The sequence below is a fragment of the Macrobrachium nipponense genome, chromosome 25 (assembly GCF_015104395.2).
Source record: "Macrobrachium nipponense isolate FS-2020 chromosome 25, ASM1510439v2, whole genome shotgun sequence".
Taxonomy (NCBI): Eukaryota; Metazoa; Arthropoda; class Malacostraca; order Decapoda; family Palaemonidae; genus Macrobrachium; species Macrobrachium nipponense.
This window is the reverse complement of record NC_087214.1, coordinates 47,718,566-47,743,565: the sequence shown is the minus strand read 5'-3', so window position 1 is coordinate 47,743,565 and position 25,000 is coordinate 47,718,566.

Here is a 25,000-nt window from a genome sequence, read left to right as displayed (position 1 = left end):
TTCCTTTCAAGAAATAAAAAAAGAAGGGGGGGGGGGGGAGGTGGGGGGGGGGAGATTCCTTCCGCCAGGAGGCAGGGACCAAGTGGTACGACATTCCCAATCTTTGGCATTTGGCGATGAAACAGCTGTTTCAAGGAAGGACTTTGGCAAAGCTCCTTCGCAAAGGAACAAACCTTTAGATGGACATTTCTTGGGGAACAGATCGCTTCGAGGAAGAGGCAGATAATTAGATTATCTTTTAAAAATCATCGATCAGAGAACTTGCTCTGTAGATTAAAAAAATCAGTACTCATTATTACGGTTTTGGGTAAAATAAATAAACTTTCTTAAAAGGTTTTACAATTGACCCTTTCAATTTCATTTCCTAATGTTTTGTGTAAGCCATACAAATTTTTCTGTGCGGTTCCACAGCTAAACCTTGTGCAGAAGCCGTTTTGGATTATTTTAGACTTTGCTATCAATAGAATAAACAAAAAAATATTAACGAGAAAAATCTACTTTCCAAACATAAATAAAACCGAATCAATTGAATTTGTAGTAACTATTTGCAGATTTTTCCATTAATGATAAGTGTCAATGTTACTAAAAAGGCCAGCCATAATATCACACTAGATTGAATTGGGGAATTTTCACTACTAAGCGAAGATTGTCTTTAGGGGTCCTTAGTTATTTAAAATCTATAAAGGTTATCTTTATGAGATTCAGTACATCAGATATACAAAAGAAATAAATTTAAATTTAAATTATATTTTATTTGTTTGGGGTAATTTGTTAGTAAAAGTGTTTCATAAACTTAAGTGTGAAGACAAATTATTTATCTCTTTCTCTCAACCTCACTGCGATGATGGTTTTTGTATCGGTTTACTAAACTTTTCAGTATGAACTTTTAAACTCGATCTCTCTAAAAGTTTTTATGTCCCACAGAGACTGGAAAGGAGACAGAACGACACAACACAGTTTAGGGCAGGTTGGACAGAGGCATGACGAATAATAACATTTTGAATGGAATGATATAACGATTCTTTGATTTGTTGAAAGTATTAAACAGAGCAGTTTTCCCACAATTATTCTTCGTGAGTTATTTCAGCTTAGATAGATGAAATCGTTACTTCACATTGGCACCGAGCACTCCTATGGGGCCACTTAACTTGAAATTTAAGCATTCCAAAGAATGTTGGTCTATTTCAAACCTCCCATCGCTTGACCCCACCACTTGGCAACCTGTTAACTGATCATGATGCTCAGAGCCAGGGATTTTTCACCACCCTGGAGGAGACGGCCGAAACCTGCGACATTCTGATGGGCATGTCCACGACACTAAACCCTATTTAACCTATGCCCAAAACGTAAAATTAAATAGTAGTGATTTTCTTTTTTTGGAATTGCAACAGAAAAGCCATTCAGAAAAAATCATCATCAAAAAGAAAAAAGAAAGAGAGAAAGAAAAGAAAAGCCAAAAGAAGGCAACAAACCCAAAGTTTCTCGAATGCTTTCGTGGGCTGAAGGAGTTTCTTTCAGCCTGAAGGAGGAGTCTGATCAGCCCGCCATTACTGGAACGAATTTCTTTGCCAGAGGAGCCTCCTTGGGGCTCTCGTTCGCCTTCCTTCCATTTGTCCAGGGCCTCAGGGGGTCCTCCCCCAGATTGCTTTCCTTCCGGTTCATCATGGCTGTATTTTGGTCTTCCTTGGAATTCATGGCTCGATTTAAATATCAACACAGAAAACATGACTAAATCCATTAGAATGCTTACGGAATTGCCTAAAGTGGGTTGGATGTTGTGGTCTTCGATATAATCAGCCTTTTTGTTTTTTTTATTGACAAAACTTATAATTGCTCTAAGGTAAAAAATTTGCCACTAAAGAGGTTAAAAGGGATCTTGTTCCGCTTTCATTATTTGTTTAACCATCAACTTTTTATCTGTTCTATATCTACTTTGGTTTGGCTTTTTCAGTTGGAGGAGACCAAGAGTTGGTTTTTGATTAACATTGTTCTTGGGACCAAATTTGGGATGATGATTTTGCCTTGCAAGAAATGTTCTAAATGTTAATTGGGAATGGTAAAGCTTAGTTTGATGGTGGTTCTCAGGTAAAGTTCAAGAAATTTGAAACAGGAAGCTGTCAGGCAAATGTAATTAATAAAGATAAATTTCTGTTTGGTATCACTCTCCGGAGATTGGTTGCTTGGTTGGCCTTAACAACCTGCAGTAAACCTTGATGCTATGTATTTTCCTCTTGCCAATAGACTTTGTGGCTGTAGCCATTGAATCCTTATTTCTTTACCTTTCTAATATTAACAAGTAATGCAGAAGCATGGACACAGAGACAGACATAAAGGAAGTCATCAGAGCATCGCCCCGTTTTCTTTCTAGGCCAAACGATCGTTTCACTTTTGTTTCCCATTACTTAATACAAAAGCAACATAAGCGAAGGGTAGACGATATCCAATGGAGATGAACCAAAGTCATTTGGCGGAGCAAAAGAAGAGCAGAGTTCGATTTTTTCTTTCTTTTTTTTCAAGACTTCTTGTGTCCCTGGACGGGTGTGGTGGTCCTCCATCAACGAACGTAATCCATTGACTGAGAGGTCAGAGGTCAAGGTTCCCACGAAATGAATGGCTTTATTTCGTGTCATCGGCAGAGCTGTGTTTGCCTGATTACGAATCAGCAGAAGTTGCTTCACTTCAGATTTCTGTATGCGGTAATTATGTCTATAAATAGGCTGGAAAAAATGGTTTGGCAGTCATGATTGCTCTTCAAGGTACCTACGTTACATATATCACGTTTATTAGGACTAAAAAGAAATAGTATTATTCATTTGGTGCTCTCGTTTTATTTACTTTTTAAGTAACTCTTACTTGGCGTCTTCAACAACTAGTAACATTCCTGGGGCCTTCTCGTCAAGCCGAGGTAAAAAGGCGACCCCAAGATAGCTCAGGACTACAGAAAGAAAACTTCCCTTAAGGCGGAAAGGAGACAGGCTTAACGAACTTATCTTCCGCTGTAAGTTATTTACAAAATGCCTCGCTGTAATATGTGTAAACTTTTCCATAACCGTTTATTATTGGTCGGAAAATTAACTCTGCAAAGTTTGTCATATTCAAGCCGGGAGTCCTAAAGACTTTGCCAAGGGAAACTTTCTCTTTCAACTTTCTCTGCGCTTCCGCTGTCTTCCTCAGAAAGTTCAAACGCGGAATAAAAAAAAGAAAAAAAAAAGAAAACTGAAGTACCAACACTGAGGGAAGGATTATAAAGTCAAATAAACTTTGAGTCTCTTGCATTTTGGAAAACCTCTCTAACGATCGAGGTCTTTCTTTCTTTGACTTACCAGGAGTTTGTCTCTCTCTCTCTCTCTCTCTCTCTCTCTCTCTCTCTCTCTCTCTCTCAAGGAAAGATTTCATATCACATTCATCATGAATTATTTTTATTATTTTTACTTTAAATATAAAAATCGGTGGGGGGGCGTGAGTAGGGATACCAGCTTCCTTCAAAATGGCTGATTCCAATTTTCCTAGATATTGATTTATAGCAACCATTAATCAGTGGGAAGGAGAGAATTAACTTAGCGTTATTGCATACTGCCTTCATACAACTTTAAGTGAAGAAACCGCACATCTGATCACATTTTTTCTAATACAACAGCCAGCATAACATCCCATTTGTCTCGTATCTCCGTAAGGGGGTAGTGCCGTCAGGTCACCTCATTTGGTGCAATGTAGGAATTACTTAAGGTTTTTTGCAGCGTCCCTTCGGCCCCTAGCAGCAACTGCTTTCATTCCTTTTACTGTAGCTCCTTTCATATTCTCTTTCCTCCATCTTACTTTCCACCCTCTACTAACACTTGATTCATAGTGCAACTGCTTCGAGGTTTTCCTCCTGTAACACATTTCAAATCTTTTACTGTCAATTTCCGTTTCAGCGCTGAATGGTCTTAGTTGCCCCACTGCTTGGCATAATGCCAAAAATAAATACAAATCGAATCAAATAATTTGTTCTGTATGAATCTGATTTTACCCGAATCTTATAATACTTCATTAGTGGTGTCTACTTAAAGATGATCCTTTCCTCGATCATTGTGTGAGAACTTTATTTGACAGGCTTTCTTTAGGTTATTGCAATTAGGCTGGTGTGTGTGAGAGAGAGAGAGAGATGCTCTCTGGTTCCAATGCTTCTGATTTCAAATCAGCCATTGTTTGTAAGCGCAGAAAGAAAAATTATAATTAATTACGTTTACATTAATACCTAATTTTAAAATGATGAGATTCCGATTTCATTCGTCATTGTTCCTCCAATCTCGGGCGATAATGGAATTTATGTAAGGAAACTCGGCCTAGAATCAGTACCGCTGTGGCCAGCGCGGCTCCAATGGAGCATCGATTGCACCAGCGAGGAAATACGGTGTGAAGGAGAGTCTCATTTTAACGCTAATGAGTCCTGACCCGCCGTCAATGAGTTTAGTCCTAATTATCCTCCTTTCAGTGCCAGACTTCGTTTGACTTCGCCCAAAAATTGTAGAGAAAATGGCACTCGACCTTGCTTGTTTCATCAGACTTATCGTTGAGGTTTAAAGGTGAGTTGTCTCTTCGTTGGATATTATAATTTTCGGAAATTTCATGGAATAGCCACTCGTGATATATTATCTGAGTCCCAAACCGACGCACACAACATCTCTTATGTATATTGTGTATTCTTCTGAAAGATTGTTTTCCGTTTTGATCGACGCCGCTTCTTCCATTCAAGAAAACAAAACGCGATTTACAAGTCTTTATAGAGATAAAAATGTGAGTCATTGATTTATTACAAGTTGAAAAATGTCACAAGAACCTTTTAATAATTTTCAAGAAAAAAAAAAGTTAAATGAAAAAAGGACGAGGTTATTTTTATAGATTTTTAAGAACAGGCATTTTGGATCAAACTATTCACTTCCCCGTCTACCTGATCTAACAGGCTTTTCCCCATCTCATGTAAAAATAAATTGGAAGAAGAAGACAGTAATACAGAAGATGTAGCGGGGGTATACATAATCAATTGCAACAATTGTGGAGACAGATATGTGGAGGAATCAGGTAGGGGAATAAGGACTAGAATCCAAGAACACAGAAGGGCAGTACAACTTAACTCTCAGGGGAGTGCCATAGCTAGGCATTGTTGGGAAAATGACCATAGGATGGATTTCAAAAACAGTAGGCTTATATACAAAAGCAACAAAATTAGTCACAGGAGGGTAGTAGAAGGTGCACTCATCAGAGAGATTAAAGTAATAGAAGGAAACAAAGGTTTTACCTCAGAAGATCCCATAAGCCGAGCTTTGATATTAAAAGAAGCTAAGATTGACCCTGCTGACCTGGAGATTAGGTTTCCTGCCCAACAGACTTTTGGTGACCACACCCTTACCTCAAGGATTAATCCCATTGACCATCAGCTCAGGATATCAGAGCGACAAGAGGGGATTGGCAACTCTCAAGGAAACCAGAAACAGCCATCACACAAATGACAGCTCAACGAGAAGAAGTTCCAGAAGACTGCTGGGCCTTGACCCAGGCTAACATCCCAAACATCTCTTGAAAATGGGCCACAGATAGGGCCTGAAAGTACTCGAGTGTGTAGTAAAACTAAATGTAAATACTTAGAAGTAAAAAGTTACAAAGTGATTTTGTGGGTTTCTTTTTCAATTATTATTTTTTTTTTTTTTTTCTTTCTTTCTTTTTTTTTTTTTTTTTTTTTTTTTTTTTTTTGCTATATCACAGTCCTCCAATTTGACTGGGTGGTATTTATAGTGTGGGGTTCCGGGTTGCATCCTGCCTCCTTAGGAGTCCATCACTTTTCTTACTATGTGTGCCGTTTCTAGGATCACACTCTTCTGCATGAGTCCTGGAGCTACTTCAGCCTCTAGTTTTTTCTAGATTCCTTTTCAGGGATCTTAGGAACGTGCCTAGTGCTCCTATGATTATGGGTACGATTTCCACTGGCATATCCCATATCCTTCTTATTTCTATTTTCAGATCTTGACACTTATCCATTTTTTTTCCGCCCTCTCTTTTCTCTTCAAACTCTGGTGTCCCATGGTATTGGCGACATCAATGAGTGATACTTTCTTCTTGACTTTGTCAATCAACGTCACGTCTGGTCTGTTTGCACGTATCACCCTATCCGTTCTGATACCATAGTCCCAGAGGACCTTTGCCTGATCGTTTTCTATCACTCCCTCAGGTTGGTGCTCGTACCACTTATTACTGCAAGGTAGCTGATGTTTCTTGCACAGGCTCCAGTGGAGGGCTTTTGCCACTGAATCATGCCTCTTTTTGTACTGGTTCTGTGCAAGTGCCGGGCATTTGCTTGCTATGTGGTTTATGGTTACATTTTTTGTATTGCACTACCTACATATGGGAGAGATGTTATTTCCGTATATCGTTCTTTGGACATATCTGGTTCTTAGGACCTGATCTTGTGCCGCTGTTATCATTCCTTCAGTTTCCTTCTTTAGCTCTCCCCTCTGTAGCCATTGCCATGTGTCATCACTGGCTAGTTCTTTAGTCTGTCTCATGTATTGTCCGTGCATTGGTTTGTTGTGCCAGTCCTCTGTTTTGTCTGTCATTCTCCTGTCTCTGTATATTTTCTGGGTCTTCGTCTACTTTTATTAGTCCTTCTTTCCCATCACTCTTTAGCCACTCGTCTTCACTGGTTTTCAGATATTGCCCCAGTGCTCTGTTCTCGATGTTGACGCAGTCCTCTATACTTAGTAGTCCTCTCCCTCCTTCCTTTCGTGTTATGTATAGTCTGTCCGTATTTGCTCTTGGGTGTAGTGCTTTCTGTATTGTCATATGTTTCCTGGTTTTCTGATCTGTGCTGTGGAGTTCTGCCTTCGTCCATTCCACTATTCCTGCGCTGTATTTGATTACTGGCACTGCCCATGTGTTTATGGCTTTTATCATATTTCCGGCGTTGAGTTTTGACTTGAGTATCGCCTTGAGTCTCTGCATATATTCTTTCCTGATCGTGTCCTTCATCTTTTGGTGTTTTATATCCCCTCCTTCCATTATTCCCAGGTATTTGTATCCTGTCCCATCTATGTGTTTGATGTTGCTCCCATCTGGTAGCTTTATCCCTTCAGTTCTCATTACTTTGCCTTTTTGTATGTTGACTAAGGCGCATTTTCTATTCCAAACTCCATCCTGATGTCCCCAGATACAGTCCTTAGAGTCTGGATTAGGGTATCTATTTCCTTGATGCTCTTACCATACAGCTTGATGTCGTCCATGAACATCAGATGGTTAATTCTGTTGCCTCTTTTCTTGAGTTGGTACCCAGCATCCATCTTCTGTAGTACTTTTGTCATGGGAATCATGGCTACTATGAAGAGTAATGAGGACAGTGAGTCGCCCTGGAAGATCCCTCGCCTGATATTAACCTCTGCTAGTCTTATTCCAGAGCTTGTAAGTATTGTATTCCAGTTGCGCATTGTATTTTTGAGGAAGCTGATGGTGTTTTCCTCTGCCCCATATATTTTCAGGCATTCTATTAGCCATGTGTGTGGTATCATGTCGAAGGCTTTCTTATAGTCTATCCATGCCATGCTTAGGTTGGTTTTCCTTCTCCTACTGTTCTTCATTACCATTTTGTCTATCAGGAGCTGGTCTTTTGTGCCCCTCTACACTTCCTTCTGCAGCCTTTCTGTTGGTGGGGGATGGTGTTTGTATCCTCTAGGTAGTTGTATAGCCTTTCGCTGATGATACCTGTTAGTAACTTCCACATTATTGGTAGGCAGGTGATAGGCCTGTAGTTACTGGCTATATTTCCCTTACTTTTGTCTTTTTGTACTAAGGATGTTCTTCCTGTGGTCATCCATTTGGGTGCATGGTGATTTGTGATACAATGCTGGAGTTGTTCTGCTATTCGTGGGTGTAGGGTAGGGCCTTGAAGTTTTTGAGCCAGTATCCATGGACTTCATCGGGACCTGGGGCTTTCCAGTTTGGAATTTTCTTTAGTTGGTGTCTGACTGTGTCTGTCGTGATGGCAGTGAATCTTTGTTTTATTCTCCCTGTTTCTTCTTCCTTGACTTCCTGGAGCCATGTTGCATGTTTGTTGTGTGATACCGGATTACTTGGTTCGGCTTCAGGAATTTCTGGGTGGTTGTCTTCCCCTCTTAGTTGGCTGTATAGTCTTTTCTGGTTGGTTCCGAATAGTTTGTTCTGTTGGTATCCCTTATTCCTGTTCATGTACCGTTGGATCTTATGTGCTTTGGCCTTAAGCCTCTGTTTTACATCTTCTATTGTGTTGTTTAGTCCCCTCTCTTGTACTTTGTATTTCTCGTTGAGTTCCTCCCTTGTTTTCTTGCTTCTTAGCCTTTTTTCTGCCATCTCTTTCAGTTTACTCAAGTCAGATCTCATCACCATGATTTGCTTTTCCAGGCGCCTTTTCCATTATTATTATTATTATTCAGTTGAAAAGAAAGGCACTCTGTATGCCATTGTGCTTATACACTGCTGCACCTTCTAAACTTTGAGTATAATATTCTTAGTTTCAGTAGATAAATTAAAAAAACATTAGGGGTACATACATGGAGTATTTATACCCTAAGATGGATTTACAAAGAATGTGGGGGGTCGGGGGGTTGCAGGTTATGACTGGGTGGTTATAGTCATAGAACTCTCCTATTGGCTGTGAGTCTTGCTGACCAATGGAGGCACTGCTTGCTTGGCCCCAGTGGGCTCTGCTCTGTGCTCAAGGAGGAGGAGGGGACCTGTTGCATTAAGTCATTGTTCTGCTGATGATGATTGTAAGGAGGGTATCCTGATTAACATTCACTCTGGTTTTCAACCTCTCCATGTAGATGGGAGGCAATCCTCTTGGAGAGGTGATTCGTGTTCATACTTTGCATGAATGGTGGCCTCCATTCTCAGGGCAGAGTATCTGGTAGATTTATCTTCTCCTCTGCATTGGATCACTGCTGACGAAAGGGCTTTTCTTCATGCTGTACTGGGTAGTCCTCATATCATTATGATATATATTGTGCCCTGTGAGAATAGCTGACATCATTCATACACAGATATGACAAGAACTCCCTTCTCTCAGAAGATTGCCGTCCCTATGCATGAAAGAGTGGTATACCAACGTGGCATTAGAGAACACCGCAAGGCCCCGCACTCCCCCCCCCCTCCCGCCCAAACAGTGCTAGCAGATCGTGAGGAATACCACAATAATCCTTGACAGAGACATGGACCATCATCGCCTCTGCAAAAAGAGATCCTTGCCAATCTTTGGTGCAAACCCATACTGAAGGTACTCACGAGAACCCCCTTCCTTTCGAACACCATCAGGACAAAGAGATGAGGCCCTGGTATAATGCAACAACTGCCCTCCTCCTTCTCAAGCAGTAAGCAGAGCCCCAGGCGCCAACCAGTCAGCACTAAAGTCAGGCCTCCAAACTCACAGCCAATCAAAAATCACTCCCTCTCTCTGTAAACCCTTATTTGGATTTAAAAAATCCTCTTACGTACCCTGATGCCACTCACCCTTAGGAAATGGTAACGCGTTCGTCTTTTTCAAGGGATCCTGTGACGGTGCAGGGTTATTATAAAGAATAACCCAGCACTGTCGCTGGATCCCTTGAAGAAGACAAGTGTCATCTACAGATATACGTGCCCAATCTGAGGATGCCTAGGAACTTACATTTGGATGACGTCAATGCACCTCTCCCATCAAGGGCAGGAAGGAATGATATTCAATCATGCAAGAACTGCATCTGATAAAATAATCTGCCACTGCAACATCGTCGGTAACTTCGAGGTTGTCAACCAAGCACCCGATCAATGTCGTTTGTGAATCTTAGAAGCACTGCACATCGATGGGGAGAAGCCCAGTATGAACATCACACAGGAGACCTTCCTCACCACCGCCGTCAGTAGAGCAGCAGACAACGCCCCACAATGTCCATTGCACCAGAGGGATCCTGAGGATGATAGAAGTGTTAGCTCTCATCCTGAGGGCGTCCCTAGTAACCCTGAGGGTGATCGAAGCTCAGGCTCTCGCCCTGAGGACGTCCTAGTAGCACGCCCTTCTAGGGGACCTCCACCATCACCAATAAGGGTGAGGCTCCGCCCACGAAGAGGACCGCCAATCAGAAGCCGCCCCCTGATGACCTCACTCGTGACGCCACAGGTTTTGCTTAATGAAAAGTGAGGTACCAGACTCCTCACGCCACTTGAATGCAATAAATAGCGCAAATCCATCCGAAACAGACAATTGCACTTAGCGATCCCGTCCCGATGATGGCCAACCGAGGCGGCTGAAACATGTAACCGCTTATAGGAAAAACCAGAGAAGAATAAAAACGTAAGAAATACCGGATCGACCCCGGAGACACACTTGAATACCTGTTGCCGACCCCCAGCCTGTCTCTGATACCCCGTCGCCTTTGATAAAACCAGCCCTAAATTCCGTTGACAACCTACAGCACGATGAATATTGGACAGCTGCTTAGTAATACCAGCGTGCCAGAAATACAACTCATAAGGAGAATTGAAAGAATCTTGTATAAAATCAATTCTGTGAATTCTACCATTATTTTTAATAAAACAAGTTTAATTTAATAATTTAACTTGATTTAATAAAACATTTTTAATTAAATAATCCAATTTAATTCCTTCATAAAGAGCAAAAGAACTTTGTAAGAATAAAAACATAGGAGAATAGAAAGCACATCAATACATAACTGGATAGAAAAGTATTTAAGATAAACCAAATATTAGAGATTATGCAGTAACAAAGTGCTTTGATAGGCATTCGAAGTCTCGATTTTTATATTGAGTTACTTGTTAATCTCACCTCAAGGAATACTGTCCTCATTTCTTTTATGAAGATTATCTTTTTTTAGCCAATATCCATTGATACTTATGTCATCTATCACTGAAATTATGTTAGACGATCTCTTATGAGGAGTGCAATAAGAATTCTATTGTAATGGTAAAAACAATTAGTTACATACTTTGGTTCAATGTGAGTCTTGTCTTTACAGCAAGTTTTATTCTGTCGTCGTTTTGGACACAATTATTTTGGTACTAAGAATGAATGCAGGGAAACCCAATTGGCAAGTTACCTAAGCATCTGTTGTTTTCATTATATACATATCGAACACAGCTGCTTAAACAAGAATGGGGGGAGGGTACCAGGCTATGTGCAGTGGGGTAGAGGTTAAATGGTTCTTGAGTGATGGAACGATTTTCTTAATAGCCAAAGATTCTAGAATATTAAGGAGGTGCTCCTTCTGTGTCGTGGCCACTATTTCAAAATTTTTGTATTCTATTGGGTTTTTGCAAATTAATGAGTGATTCCTAATGTTGGACATCTCAAGTTTAGCTAGCCAAAGGCCAGTACGATAGCTTAATCCACTGTGGCAATCTACCCTCACCTTGAGCAACCGGCGCAAACTTCTAACGTAAATCTGTTGTGAACTGCAACAGCAAGTATACTTATATATATGACGCCCGAACGCATCAAAGGAGGGAATCACTCCTTGTGTCTGAAAAGGCTACCAAGACTTTTGGGATTCTTCAAAATAATATTGACTTTTACTGCTGGGAAGTGTTGGTAAAAAATCACTATATGTACAAAAGAAGGAAAGGAAAAGTAGTATCCCAATTTAGGAACATCGTAGGAAGGGGAGGGAGGGCTAAAACGTTTACTTAAAATGTTGTTTACTTTATGTTGGAATAAAAAAAAAGGGAAAGGAATTTTGTTGAAAATATTTTTGTAAGAAGGAAAGTTTGTTATGGAAGGATGACCAATCAGAAGAAAGTAAAAGGGCTCTACGGATGAGGGTTGTTAAGGAATTTAGTTAGAAATGAAATGCAAAGGATCTGTAAAAATTGAGGCTTAAACCTGTAAAAGTAAGTTTTCTATAAATACTAACTTTGAAACCTTCAGGAGATCTGGAAACTTCAGTATCTAGAAAAGGTAGTTTATCAGTAATGTCAGCTACCAGAGACACAAATCACTCTATGTCCTTCCCATTCCTCCATACACAAGTGACCTTTTGCCTTTCACTTTCTAACCAAGTGCCAAAGAACCCTGTATTTCTTCTTCAAGGTATCAACAACCATACATTTATTCACTTCTACAACACAGCCGTGCACATTGAAAATATAAAAGCATGTTGTCCTATCGATCATTTTATCTTAATATCACTGCAGAGTATTGGAGATTCTTGCAGAGCTTGATCATCGAAATATGAAATAGAGGCTTTGGCTCTAGATTGCAAAAAGAGCTCATTGATAGTACTGGGAGTTCTGAAGCAAAACCATTGAAAAAGAGCCTCCATGGCTGTCTGAAATATGTAAACATTTTTATAAAACCACAATTTTGAGGAATTAAGCCAACATCATGATTACTTCCTGGCCACAGTAAGAAGTAATGCCATGACACCGAACAGAAGTGATAACATTAAGCTTACTTCCTCTATAAAATATGTGCATTCACCAAGTTGAATTAATTTTTTCTTCATGAAGCAATATAACTCATAACTTCATGGAATAATAATGTCTTATGTTAACTCAGAGCTTGCACATACTGTCCTCAGCTTTTAAGAATGTATTAAGTTTTCCCTGCAATAAGGGATTCAGTAAAACACGACCTCACAATTTTTTTAGTTTGTTCATTACTAAATAAAATCAGCTGAATTCATAATAACTAAGTCTCCCTTTCGCTATCAAATTACCTTTTTCTTGTTATGTGGTAAATTGTCATGGCCTCCATTATTCGTTCTGATACATTGTTGGTTTCTGATGGGGATGTTGGGCTAGTTGGATGTTGAAAGATGTCTACCGGCAATGTTAATGATTGGCCATACAGCTCTTCTGCTGGAAAGGTGTAATGATGTTCTCAGGCCCAGTAAGACCCAAAGTAACTCCTTTCTCCTACCCCAGCCTTGACATCTGGCAGTGAGTGATGCTTCCAACAACTGGTGTAGCCTTTTGATGATGCCATTAGCTTCTGGGTTATAGGCTGTTGTGTGTATTATCTTTGTTCCCAAACTGTCTGTGAGGGTGTTCCATAAAGCAGGCATAAAGTTGGTCCCCCCTGTTGCTTGTGATGATCTGCAGAACCATGTGTCTGCTGACCCATCAGATATCTTTCACACACTCCCTACCATCTGTTGCTGTAACGGTATTGTTTTAGGCCACCTGGTACTCTGTCGATGATATCTGTGCCCCTTGGAGGGGTTAGATGTCCCATTATGTCGTTGTGGATGTTGGTGAGTCAATGGTGTGTCGTGTGGAACTTTCCTATTTTGCTCTCTGCATGCCTTGTTATTTTTGACATTTGACATGGAAGGAATTCTCTGTTCCACTTTTATGTCCTTTTTCATTCCCCACCACATGTACTGCCCTACTAAAATTCGAGTAGTTACCTAGCCTGATGGATGGAACAGGTTATGGACAAGGTTGAAAGCCTTTATACTGAGCCCTGACAGGCATGGGCGAAGGCGTCTGGTACTCGTTTTCACAGATGAGTGTTGTTGTTGATTGACAGGCCACTCCACTTAGGTGAAGGTTATCCCACCACAGTCGCTGTAGGGCCAGTGTTTGCTGAACCCTTTAAATACTTGATGGTGCAGGAATGTTGCTATTGCTGATAGGTGAAGCTGTTGTTATATTGACCAATCATCTGCTGTCTTTTGTGAAGGCATGCACCAAGGGAGGATGTTCTGTTTGTATGACGAACTGCCATCCTTCGAGCATGTGGTGGAAATGACTGATTGGTTTGTGGACTGCTAGGAGCTCCCAGTCAAATGCTGAGTACTTTTGTTCCACACTTTAACTTCTTGGTGAAGAACGCCAACGACCGACGACCATCATCTGTGTCCTACTTTTGTACTGTGCCCATTGTTGTGTTACTGGCATCAGTCATTAAAGTGAGGGACATATGCGGTAGAGGAAAGATTAATGTGGCTGCAGAGATTATTGCTTATTTTGCTGGAAGAAGTGCATTTTCTAGAACTTCTGACCTTTTAAATATTAAATATTGGACTCATAAGTTTAGCAATATTTGGAATAAATCTATGATAATAATTAATTAGTCCTGAAAATTCTTGTACGGATTTAATTGTTGGCTACTAGAAGTCAGTAATTGTTTTCACTTTCTCTGGGAGGGGTTGAGTGCTGGCTGGGCTCATTTAATGGCCCTGGAATTCCATGGTTTTCTTTGCCTATTCACACTTATCTTCCCTTATTACAAGTCCATTTTGTTTAAGTATTTGCATAACCCTTTTGACATCTTTGAGAAGTTGCTTGAAGTTGGGGCTAAATATGGGGATGTCGTCGACCTAGACTAAACCTGAAGGGTAGGTCTCCTAGTGGTTCATCCATAAAACTTAGGAAGGTTGCTCATATGTTCTGAAGGCCGAAACAGCTGTAGTCGAGTGTGTACGTGCTGAGGGGGGTGATGATTGCAGTTTTTTCTATATTTTCCTCCGCTACTGGAACTTGGAGGTATCCCTTTAGCAGATCTATTTTGGCGAAGATCTTTGCCCTGTTCATTTGGTTGGTTCTATCTCCTCACAGACGCCATGTTACATTGGGTTTTGATACCATGTAGAGGTGGTGATGCACATGGGCTGGAAGCTTTTTTTCATATTCCTGTATTCTCCATTTCCCTGAAAACATGTCTGGCATTGGCAAGTTTCTCTGGAGCTAAGCATCTTAGGTGTGCATGGACTGGATGATCTTCCATTTCTATATGTGCTGGATGTTGTTCTTTGCTGGTTTGGTTAAGCCATGCTGCAGGTCGTCGTTGAAGACCTCTAGGTAGTCTTAAAGAAGTCTGCACATCTCTGGCAGTGGGGCAGCTACTGCGATGGGGCCTGTTTGTAGTCTCTGCTGTTGCAGCGATGATGTGGTTGTGGGTTGGTTGCACAGTTGTTGAGTAAATGATACAGGAGTTCTTTTTGGGATCACTAGTAGTTTGTGTGCTTTTAGGAAATTTGCTTTTAAAAGCCACATCTGCCGTGATGAAGATCCTGTTGTAGTCTTTCCTGTTGAATGACACATTATATTCTGCTTCCAGTACATCTTGAGTGGTGCTCCACAGGCAGTGGATATATGGAGGTTGGTGGGTGGGTGGGTTTGAGTCATTTGGTCAAGCTGGCTGGCTGGCAAAAATGATTTGCATGCCCCAGTGCTATGAGGAATTCTGTGATTGACCTTTTGACCCTGATAAAGAAACACACGGAGACCTTGTGTTTGTATCTGGAAGGAATACGGAAAGCAGACTCAACTTCTCTTACGAGGCAACCAGTGTGTTCACTGCTAAAGGTTACTTGTTTGGTTTGCTGATGTGACCCTCTTGCATGTTTTTTAAAACAGGCAGCCTTTTTCACATTTTCTGGTTTTTATTCCAAATTTCCAATGGAAGAAACGCTCCCTTGTTGGTTTGGTTTTCTTCCGTCTTGCCTTTCTGTTGTTCGTCTGCTTTGGGATTACTGTTTGTAGATGGTTCTCGACTAGTCCATCTGGGTCGCCGCTGGATTCTGTGTCTGTTGCTTTCTGTGACCATTGTACTGCTGCTGCTTCTATGGGTGGCTGTGTGGGTTCTGCTGCTTTGTGTGCCATGTGTACTGCGTCAACCAAAGTCAGGACTTCTTGTACTGGCATGGTCGAGGCACTGGGAATGGCTGCCACTGTTTGACAGGGCAGTTTTATAAGGAAGACCGCTCATACAAAGTCCAGGGTTGACATCAGATTGCCATTTGTAGCAGGTAATATTACCAGCCAGCATAATTTCCTGTAGATGTACAATGGCCTATTGTGTCCTATGGCTGCTCCCACATTGTCCAGGAATACCTTGGCTCTTTTGGCAGGTGGCATGTGGAAGGGTGACCTCAGCTGGGTCTTCAGAGCTTCATAGGCGACAGTGGTCTGGAGTTCTGTGAGCCATTCTTCTACCTGCTCAAAGACGTCATCAGGTAAAAATTCGAGGATGGCTTCTGCTTTATTTGCTGAGGAGGTGATTTTCTTTGATGAGAGGATTGTTTCTGCCCTAAAGAATCAAGCTTCTGGATTGTAAGGCATGAGGTGCGGCAGGCGCATGAAGGTGGTGGCGATGGTTTCGGAGGAGAGACTGTCATCGTTGTGGCTGGTTGTGCAGGTCATCTCCATGGTTACCAATGTACAGAGGCGTGTGGGAGTAAGAGGCAGCATCCAAAACTTACTACTTTATTAAAACCACAAACAGAGAAGTCAATAGGTTTTGTGGGCAGAAATGTGTTCCTTGTATGTGTGTATTTGGTGCGTATGTCAAAAGAGGCTTGTTATGAGGAGATCAGTTGGCCAAATAATATGGATGGTGTGCGGGTCCGTGTGAGACCCTACAACATAACTTTACTTGACAAGCATTCATGTGTTCTTGTACCAGAGACCAGAGCTTTACAGATATAGCTCTCCCTGTTCTGCAGGAGTAAGCAAAGAACAGAAGAGATTTGTGTTTAAAACCAGATTTGTGCATATATTATATAAATATAGATTCACTACCTCCTAAAGCTCTTTCATCTCGGTTCTGTACTACTTGTTCATTATTTGTGAAATATAAAACATTTGGTTGCCCTCTCATAGCAGTTGTAGAAAAAGGCAAATTGAATTTCTCAATAATTTCACCAACTCTCTTCAATAATGGAGGTGACTGTGTGTCACCCAGTCATTGCCACAAGCAGATTCTCTGGCAATCACGAGTGATGACATTTAAAGAAATGCAGCTTGTCACCTGAAGCTTTGCTACATGTTGCTGCTGAAAGCATACAGGTGTCAAAGTGATGTTTCATAAATGCTACTTTGTAATCTAGGTGAGGAGCCTGTTGCAGTATACATTTGAGAAGGATCTCAGAGGCAACCATCATCATTCAGAAGGCAGGAAGGCTCCACTTATGGGCTCTGGAACATACCCGACTTTTGTTAAAAGAGTAATACATACGTATATACACACACATATACTGTGTTGTTATAGGCACTTCATTGTACGTCCTGATTTCTTGGTTCCTAGGTTTGCGCCCGGGAGCCAACGAAATTATTATCAACTAAAAATTCCCCTTCAGTTAGCATATATGTTAATTTTGAGGTAGAGCAAATTAGATATTAAATGGCATTTGTAGCTTAATGCGTATATATGAATCACAGTAATGTGATCAGACTCATATAATATATATATATATATATATATATATATATAATATATACATATATATATATATATATATATCTATATATATTATAATATATATATATATATATATATATATATATATATATAATATATATTAGTATATATATATGAGTTCTCATCATAAACATTAGGCTACAATCATGTCATTTAATATCCAATTCGCTCTATCTCGGAAATAATACCAAAAGGGGAGTTATAACTAATAAGGGATAAGTGATATTCACCTGATCGATTCGAACCACTGATGATAACTGTCAGGGACTTCAGGGACAGATGCTATACTCCCTGAGGAGGAGAGAGAGAGGGAGAATGTGTGTGTATATATATATATATATATATATATATATATATATATATATATATATATATATATATATATATATATATATATATATATATATATATATATATATTATATATATATACAAGGGAAAAGGTACTGTAATACTAAATAAATACCAATACATACAAACGATGGAAAATATCTTGGAGATGAATCTAAATTCAAAAAAGACAGGAGAACCTCAATATTCTGCTATCTTTAAGATAGAAGACCGAATCAACCGTTTTTTGAAATACCTTCAAAGACTCGAAAATCGTTAGTGAAAATACTTATACTTCATTATATAGCAAAAAAAAAAACAGGTGCCTCATATGGGGGTGATGTATGGGTTACCTAAAATCCATAAAGAAGGTATACCGATGAGGCCTATCCTCACCTCCTACTCCACTTCTAATTACAAAAATGCCAAACTTTCTTGTGCCTCTCCTAGCGCCTTTAACTACCAATATCTATAGTTGTAAGAATTCAGAACATTTTAAAGAAAAAATCTTACCCCAGGATTCAGACTTATGTTTAGCTTGGATGTGGAGTCTCTTTTTACTAGTATACTGGTAGAAGAAACCATTGATATTATTGTTAGCCGTATTTTTACTGACCCAGATGCCACTTTTAATAATTTTAACCTTACGGATTTTAGAAAATTGCTCGAGCTCGCTGTGCAGGACACAGCCTTTGTTTTTTAAACGGCCAAAGCCTACATTCTCAGTTGATGGTATTTGGCGATGGGATCCCCTTTGGGTCCCACCTTTGCAAACATTTTTATGTGCTCCCTAGAGGAACGCATACTGGACAACTGTCCTTTGGCCTACCATCCATTATTTTATAATAGGTATGTGGATGATACCTTCTTGTTGTTCAGAGCTAAAGATCAGGCTGACAAATTTCTTCATTATGCCAATAAAATACATCCTAACATTAATTTCACAATTGAATATGAAAAGGAAAATAAACTGCCATTTTTGGATGTAACCGTTTTTAGATAAGATGATCATTTTAACACCACGGTTTTTAGAAAGGAAACGTTTACCGGCCTGGGATCGAATTTTATAGCAACTGTTTTTATAATTTTAAAACTAAACTCCATGTCTACCCTCTTTCATAGGCTTTTAACATATAACGTCTAAAAAACTGGAATCATTGTTTTCAGCAAATGAATAAATTACCTATCTCCACCAATATTTCACTGACAATTCCTTTCCCATCCAAACTTTTTTATAAACACCTGTACAAATTCTTGAACAATATCTTCCATCCTAAAATTAAAATACCAACAGTGCCAAAATTACGATTGTTTGCAAGTTTCCCATTTATTCATAAAAAAAATTTCTACCATGAATTGAAACTGTTAATAGAAAGTTTTTTTCCTGCAATTTAATTAAAACTAATATCTTGCAACCCAATGAAAGGAGAAACTCAATCCACTGGACCTTAGGAGTCGTATATCTATTTAATTGCCCTAGATGTAATCTAGGGAAGTACGTCGGCTCCACACGGAGGTTACTCAAAGTGAGATTAGACTCTCATCGAGGCGTTAGTTATAGAACAGGTGTCAAAATGAACTAATCTGAGTTTTTCATGTATACGTGAGCATACAAAGAAATGTAAACATGACATGAATTACAAAGATTTTAAAATTTATAGGCCCAATCCCCTAACGAACAGCATTTAAGCTATTTTAGAATCACTTTTCATTAAACACTCGTTCCGCATTTAAACACCCAGTCTTCCGCAACACCACTGTATCTTTCGTTCAAGTCGAAGCTGACCCGGCCTGTATTGTCACTCGGTCTGTGCTTTCAGCACCTTATGGTATTGACTCCTCCCTACTCTTGTACTTGTTTTTTTTTTTTATAGTTGTAAACTTTTTAAACTTTTAATATGTATTCCGAGTTTGTGATTTTAACTTTTGTTTTATCTTTTTTTTAGGTTGATAATGGGACTTTTATGTCTTGAAACGTCGCGACAATAAAAGTACATATAATGGGAATAAAGGATTGTTCTTCACCTTGAATCGACTGATATATATATATATATATATATATATATATATATATATATATATATATATGCATCTATATATATATATATATATGCATATACATTTACATAGATATATGTATATATATATATATATCTATATATATATATATAATATATATAAAAGTACATATAATGGGAATAAAGGATTGTTCTTCACCTTGCATCGACTGATATATATATATATATATATATATATATATATATATATATGCATATATATATATATATATATACATTACATAGATAGTATCATATATATATATTTATATATATATATATATATATATATATCATATATACATATATACATATATACATTTATACATATATACATTATATATATATATATATATATATATATATATATATATATATATATAATATGAACATGGTGATTATTTAAGAAATGAATGGTGCATTATTCTTGTTATTAGCATATTTGGCTAATATTGACATATATTCATGACGTATTTATAATTCATCAGTTAGGATCTCCCAAGAGTATGTGTTGAAAGTGGGGTCTGGTTTCACCGTTCTATGTTTATTTAGATTCGGTGATCTGCTCCTTTGCGCTCCAACCTTTAATATTATCATATCATAATTAGTCTGAGGGAGGTAACGACATTTAGGTCTAACGTGTAGGAGTCTTTTTTTTCGTCATTTTATTGATGGTTGTTTTTTTTTATCTTTTTATCCTTCCATCTGCAAAATTTTTCTCTCTCTGATTCATGTGGTGTTTTTTATAACTGCGTATTTACTTTAGATATGATGCATCGGTGTTTCCAAAGGTTTCTCATCCCGGATATAATGGACTTAATGCTTGCTTTAAGAATTAAGAGCTTATTTATCATCCTTCTCTTCTGTTGATTTATAATCAGATATGGAATTAAACTATAATTTAGTCCTTAGGGACATTTCTCTTTGGAACTAGGAAGCAAATGCTAAAACATGATTTAAAAACATATTAGGAAAAATTTCCTCTCCCCCAGTAATACTTATGTTTTACGTTACCATTTTTGACGGGAGAAAGGAGTAAGCTATATTTGTGAAGGTAAAATCGAATGACTCAAGCTTATTTTGTATTGTAATTGTGTTTCAATAAGGATTGTCATGTTAATATTGAGGATTAAAAAAATTTTGTGTCTATTTTGGAATAGAAAAAGTTAAAAGGGCACCATATGTAGGAAGAGTTGTATATTAAAACAAGATATTTGTCTCCTAAACTGCAATGACAAAGTCAGACGACAACTGAAATTGGGATCATGAAATTCTGAAAACAAAATCTGTCGAGAAGCTAATGTGGAAAATCTAGTATCAAAATCCCAACGTTTTCAACAAATCTTTAAAAGCCAAAGACCTGTCTGGAGAGATGCTGTATTATGATGAGATATCGATAGATCCCTTTTCGTATTCTTTTCCTTTGTGTTATCAGATGCCAACAGGTCTGAACATGCGAGCTTTGAATTATATAATAGGTGTGTGCAAATGAATTCTAGTGTTCCTTTGTTACTCTAAGAGGGAAATTGTCTACCTGATAGTTAATTGGCCAAATTTAGAGTGGAAAATATGACTTAGCAATGCATATGTTACAAGGATCTAATTGACATTGTCTAATAAAGGAAAGAAAAACACCATCTCGTAACATGACCTGCCTCAAGCGTCCTCTGTAGCTCAATCAGGTTATTAGATCTATGTTAAAGCCAAACTCTGGGATGCAAAAATATGGTCTTTATTTCCCCCCGAAAAAACTAACATAAAAAAGGGAAAACAATTGAAAATCGAAAAACATGAAATGCAGTCATTCCCAATAATGATCACCTCAATTAAAATGTCACACACTACCTTTATAAACACCCATCAGTTCAATCACTATTTCTATTTTCCCAAAACTAAGAGATAAAAGTGTCACTCAGATAATTCAATTTATGTGGTGACAATCGAATCTATCTGGGAAGAAAAACCACAATTATCAGAAATAAAATAAAAATGGATATACATACACTGGAATTAGAAAAACGTTGTTATGACATGGGAGAAAATAAAATAATTTTCCACTGCACTTCAGCTTCTCTCAGGGCATCTGTAAAATGTTCAATTGTTTAGCAAGGTCTCTTTATCACTGTTACCTTTCTGGATGGACATTCTGCGCTTTTCTCCAGACCTCCTTCACTTAATACGTGAACAGGTTCTTTCTAGAATAGCCGCTTTTCGCCTGTGGTCTCGTTATAAGGAGCCTAAGTGTTCGCACATACGAACGCAAATTTTTTTTAAAGATTCCACGAACATACCCTGTTTTGTGCACGAACAGATACACGTGTCACATTTTTTTAACGTCACGATGCCATGACTCCCGATCAGCAGTTAGGTCAACTTGCGCACTCGCGCTATAGCTTCTGAGGCCTGACAATGTTTTACTTCGTAGGCTTATGGCGTTCAACCACCCATAGTATTCGCTGATATCTTGAAGCTTTTCCACAACACTCACGACTCTTCTGTTGCACATTCCAGCCTGATGACGACAAAGTCTGTTGCACCCTATATCTTAGTGCAGTCAACACATACATATGTGCAAACACACACAAATTATACATGTATGTATGTATGTATGAGGTGGAATCTCGGCAGGTTAAATTAATTTTTTTAGCATTATATTCTCTGATCTCGGATAGAATAATTATTGTGAACCCGGTATACCATCTTTTGACATAAAAACATAAACTGTTGACAGATGTAAAAACAAATAATAATTAGTCTTATAATGAAAAAGATCAAATAATAAAAAGCTTGACACTTTAATTACGTTGATAGCGCAGTAAAGGTTTTTATGGTAATGACAGTAATTAGTAAAGTTAGGTAGAGCAGAATTTAATGATGATATTCCTTTTCCATAACAACTCTGCAAATCATAAAATATTCAGTTTTAACTGCTAAATCATTCATTGGGACGTGAAATCTCCCGATGAATTATACAAAAGTCCCATCAAAATGAATCTCAAAGTTTTATGCTAATTAGCATAATGATCTAAAATGTGAGTCGAATTACCTCTTATAAAATTAATATTTGATTTATGAATTATAACTTATTTTGCTCAACATGATATTGGAGTAATAGTTAAGTTTCACTCTATAATCCAGTATAGTTATTAAGTAAAAACATGAGCTGTAACATATCTATGCTCATTTATTTCAATAAAACCAACTTTCAGAGCCTCCCCTGTGAGTTGAAAAGCGACAATCTTCTCATAAGATAGCGAGGAATAAAGCTTGTGTGTTAGACTGCTGGAAAGTCAAGTAGTACCATACTTGTGTTGTTTCGGGGAAAATTGGCTGTGAGGAGAAGGTATATAAATAATAAAGTTGTGAAATCTAGTAGATGGATATTTGAAAATGGCCAGGGGAAGGCCCTCTAGAATAAGCCTGTTTCAGAGAGGCGAACAATGTAGGAAGAACAGGCCAAATGGGGCTCAACGCAACGAAATAGTGCTTGATTACAACTTTTTGTGATAACTTCATGGCAGCATCAGGGAATGTCTAGAATTTTAAAAAAACAGCAACTTTGTGTAATAAAATCATATGAACTATTATTACGATAAAAGAAAGAAACCTTTAGATAAAACCCAAACCTAAATAAGACCATTGACAACAATCAAAAAACACAAATTTCACACTATATAAGTCTGTCGTATTTAAATCCAGACACGTGAGGAACGCACCACAAAATTCTTAACATCAAAGAACTTTTGAGAGATTAATATTCGCAAAAACCTAAGCTACTTAAAAGGACGGATGCATACTTGAATTCAAGCCTAAAAAATGATAATAATAATAATAAAGCATGGCTTTCCTGTCAGCAAAAAACACCTAAAATTGCACTAAAAATGTGGTATTCAGAGACAAGAGATTAAGATAAAAACAATGGAAGAGCAGTAGCTTGATAGTTTAGTGATGCAACACGTTGTATATATTCCATCTTTCAAAGATGAGAAGCCCTTGTTGAGTTATTGTCTGTCCAATGACTTTCAAGGCGTAATAACTAATGGAGGTTTACATTCAAGTCGTGATAGCTAATGGAGGTTTACATTTAATGCTGTGGTATCGTATGTCAGAATTCTCTCGATTGGACAGACGACAGTCTCTTCTATGATTTCTCCCTTGTGATAATCGTCCCTTACAAAGCCGCATGGTGGACTTTACACCAGACAACATTGAAGGGGGAATCCGATCTTTAAATGTGAAGACTGTTCCGTGTATTTATCGACAATGTTGCGCCTCTTTCGTCAATATATGCATAACCTCTTCTCTTGTAGGTTGAAATACTATACACACAATCATCAGATCACACAGAGCAGATCTAAAGAGGAGTTGCAATAGCCACCATTGTGTTTCGGAAAAGCCTTTCGCTGGAAACACAGAAATCAGGCAGGAAATGAACGAAGGAAGTCTTCTCTTCTGGGGAACCTCTGAGGTGTAACTTAACATACTCAAAGACATCTGAACTATTATAAGACATACGTATATAGTTTGTTTAAAAATTTACATATCTTCAATTCTCCGAAACTACCTGATTGCTTCAGGGAATCTTATGGTCATTTTCATTTTTCAATGGTATTTTCCGCATCTGTAATTAGAGATTTGTATGAGATGGCGTAATTACTTACGATGTCTAACATAATAGTTTTATTATTAGATAAAGAATTCGGCGCAGATGGCTTTCTGAATTCAGATCAAACAGGTTTAAATCAGGTCCGTTAAGCAGTGTTTGTGTTCATATTTTGTCGTGTTTCTAACATCTCTCTCACATCCAACCCCCCCCCCCCCCCCCCCCCCCCACGCACACACACCCCTATTATGAACGTCATTGATTTTGCAGTTGATGTAAAATGTGACGTGTAATTTGCTCTGTTGCATGTGGGCTGTGCTTACTCAACGAAATACAAACAAAGACTGGTCACCATTTGTGGGAATGAATTACATGTAATTAGCTTATATTCACGAACGTCGCATGTTTGCCACAAGAATCGTTATATAAACATAACTTAGAATGATGAAATGCAAGAATACGACATCCAGTTATGTTGATATGGCATTCAGAAGTCCTAAATTCTGAGGCGAATAACCGTTATCATTTCAAATTTCACCCAGAAAACCCCCTCTGAGGCGTACTGAGACAAAGTTATGTGCAGTGCAATCAGAAGAAATGATCTGGGTCATGCCGACAGATTATGTAAGCACGCAAAATCTCCACTGACGAGAATTATGAATAGATTAAATTTTGTCGACAAAATGTTCGGAGTCAAATTACTTGGCTCCCTCGGTAATAACTTCGTCAGCAGCATGAAGTTCTGATTTTATTCCTTTTAATTAGAGCTGAAATTTGGAGGGGTCAAGAGCAATAGGGAATATCAACTGTTCAT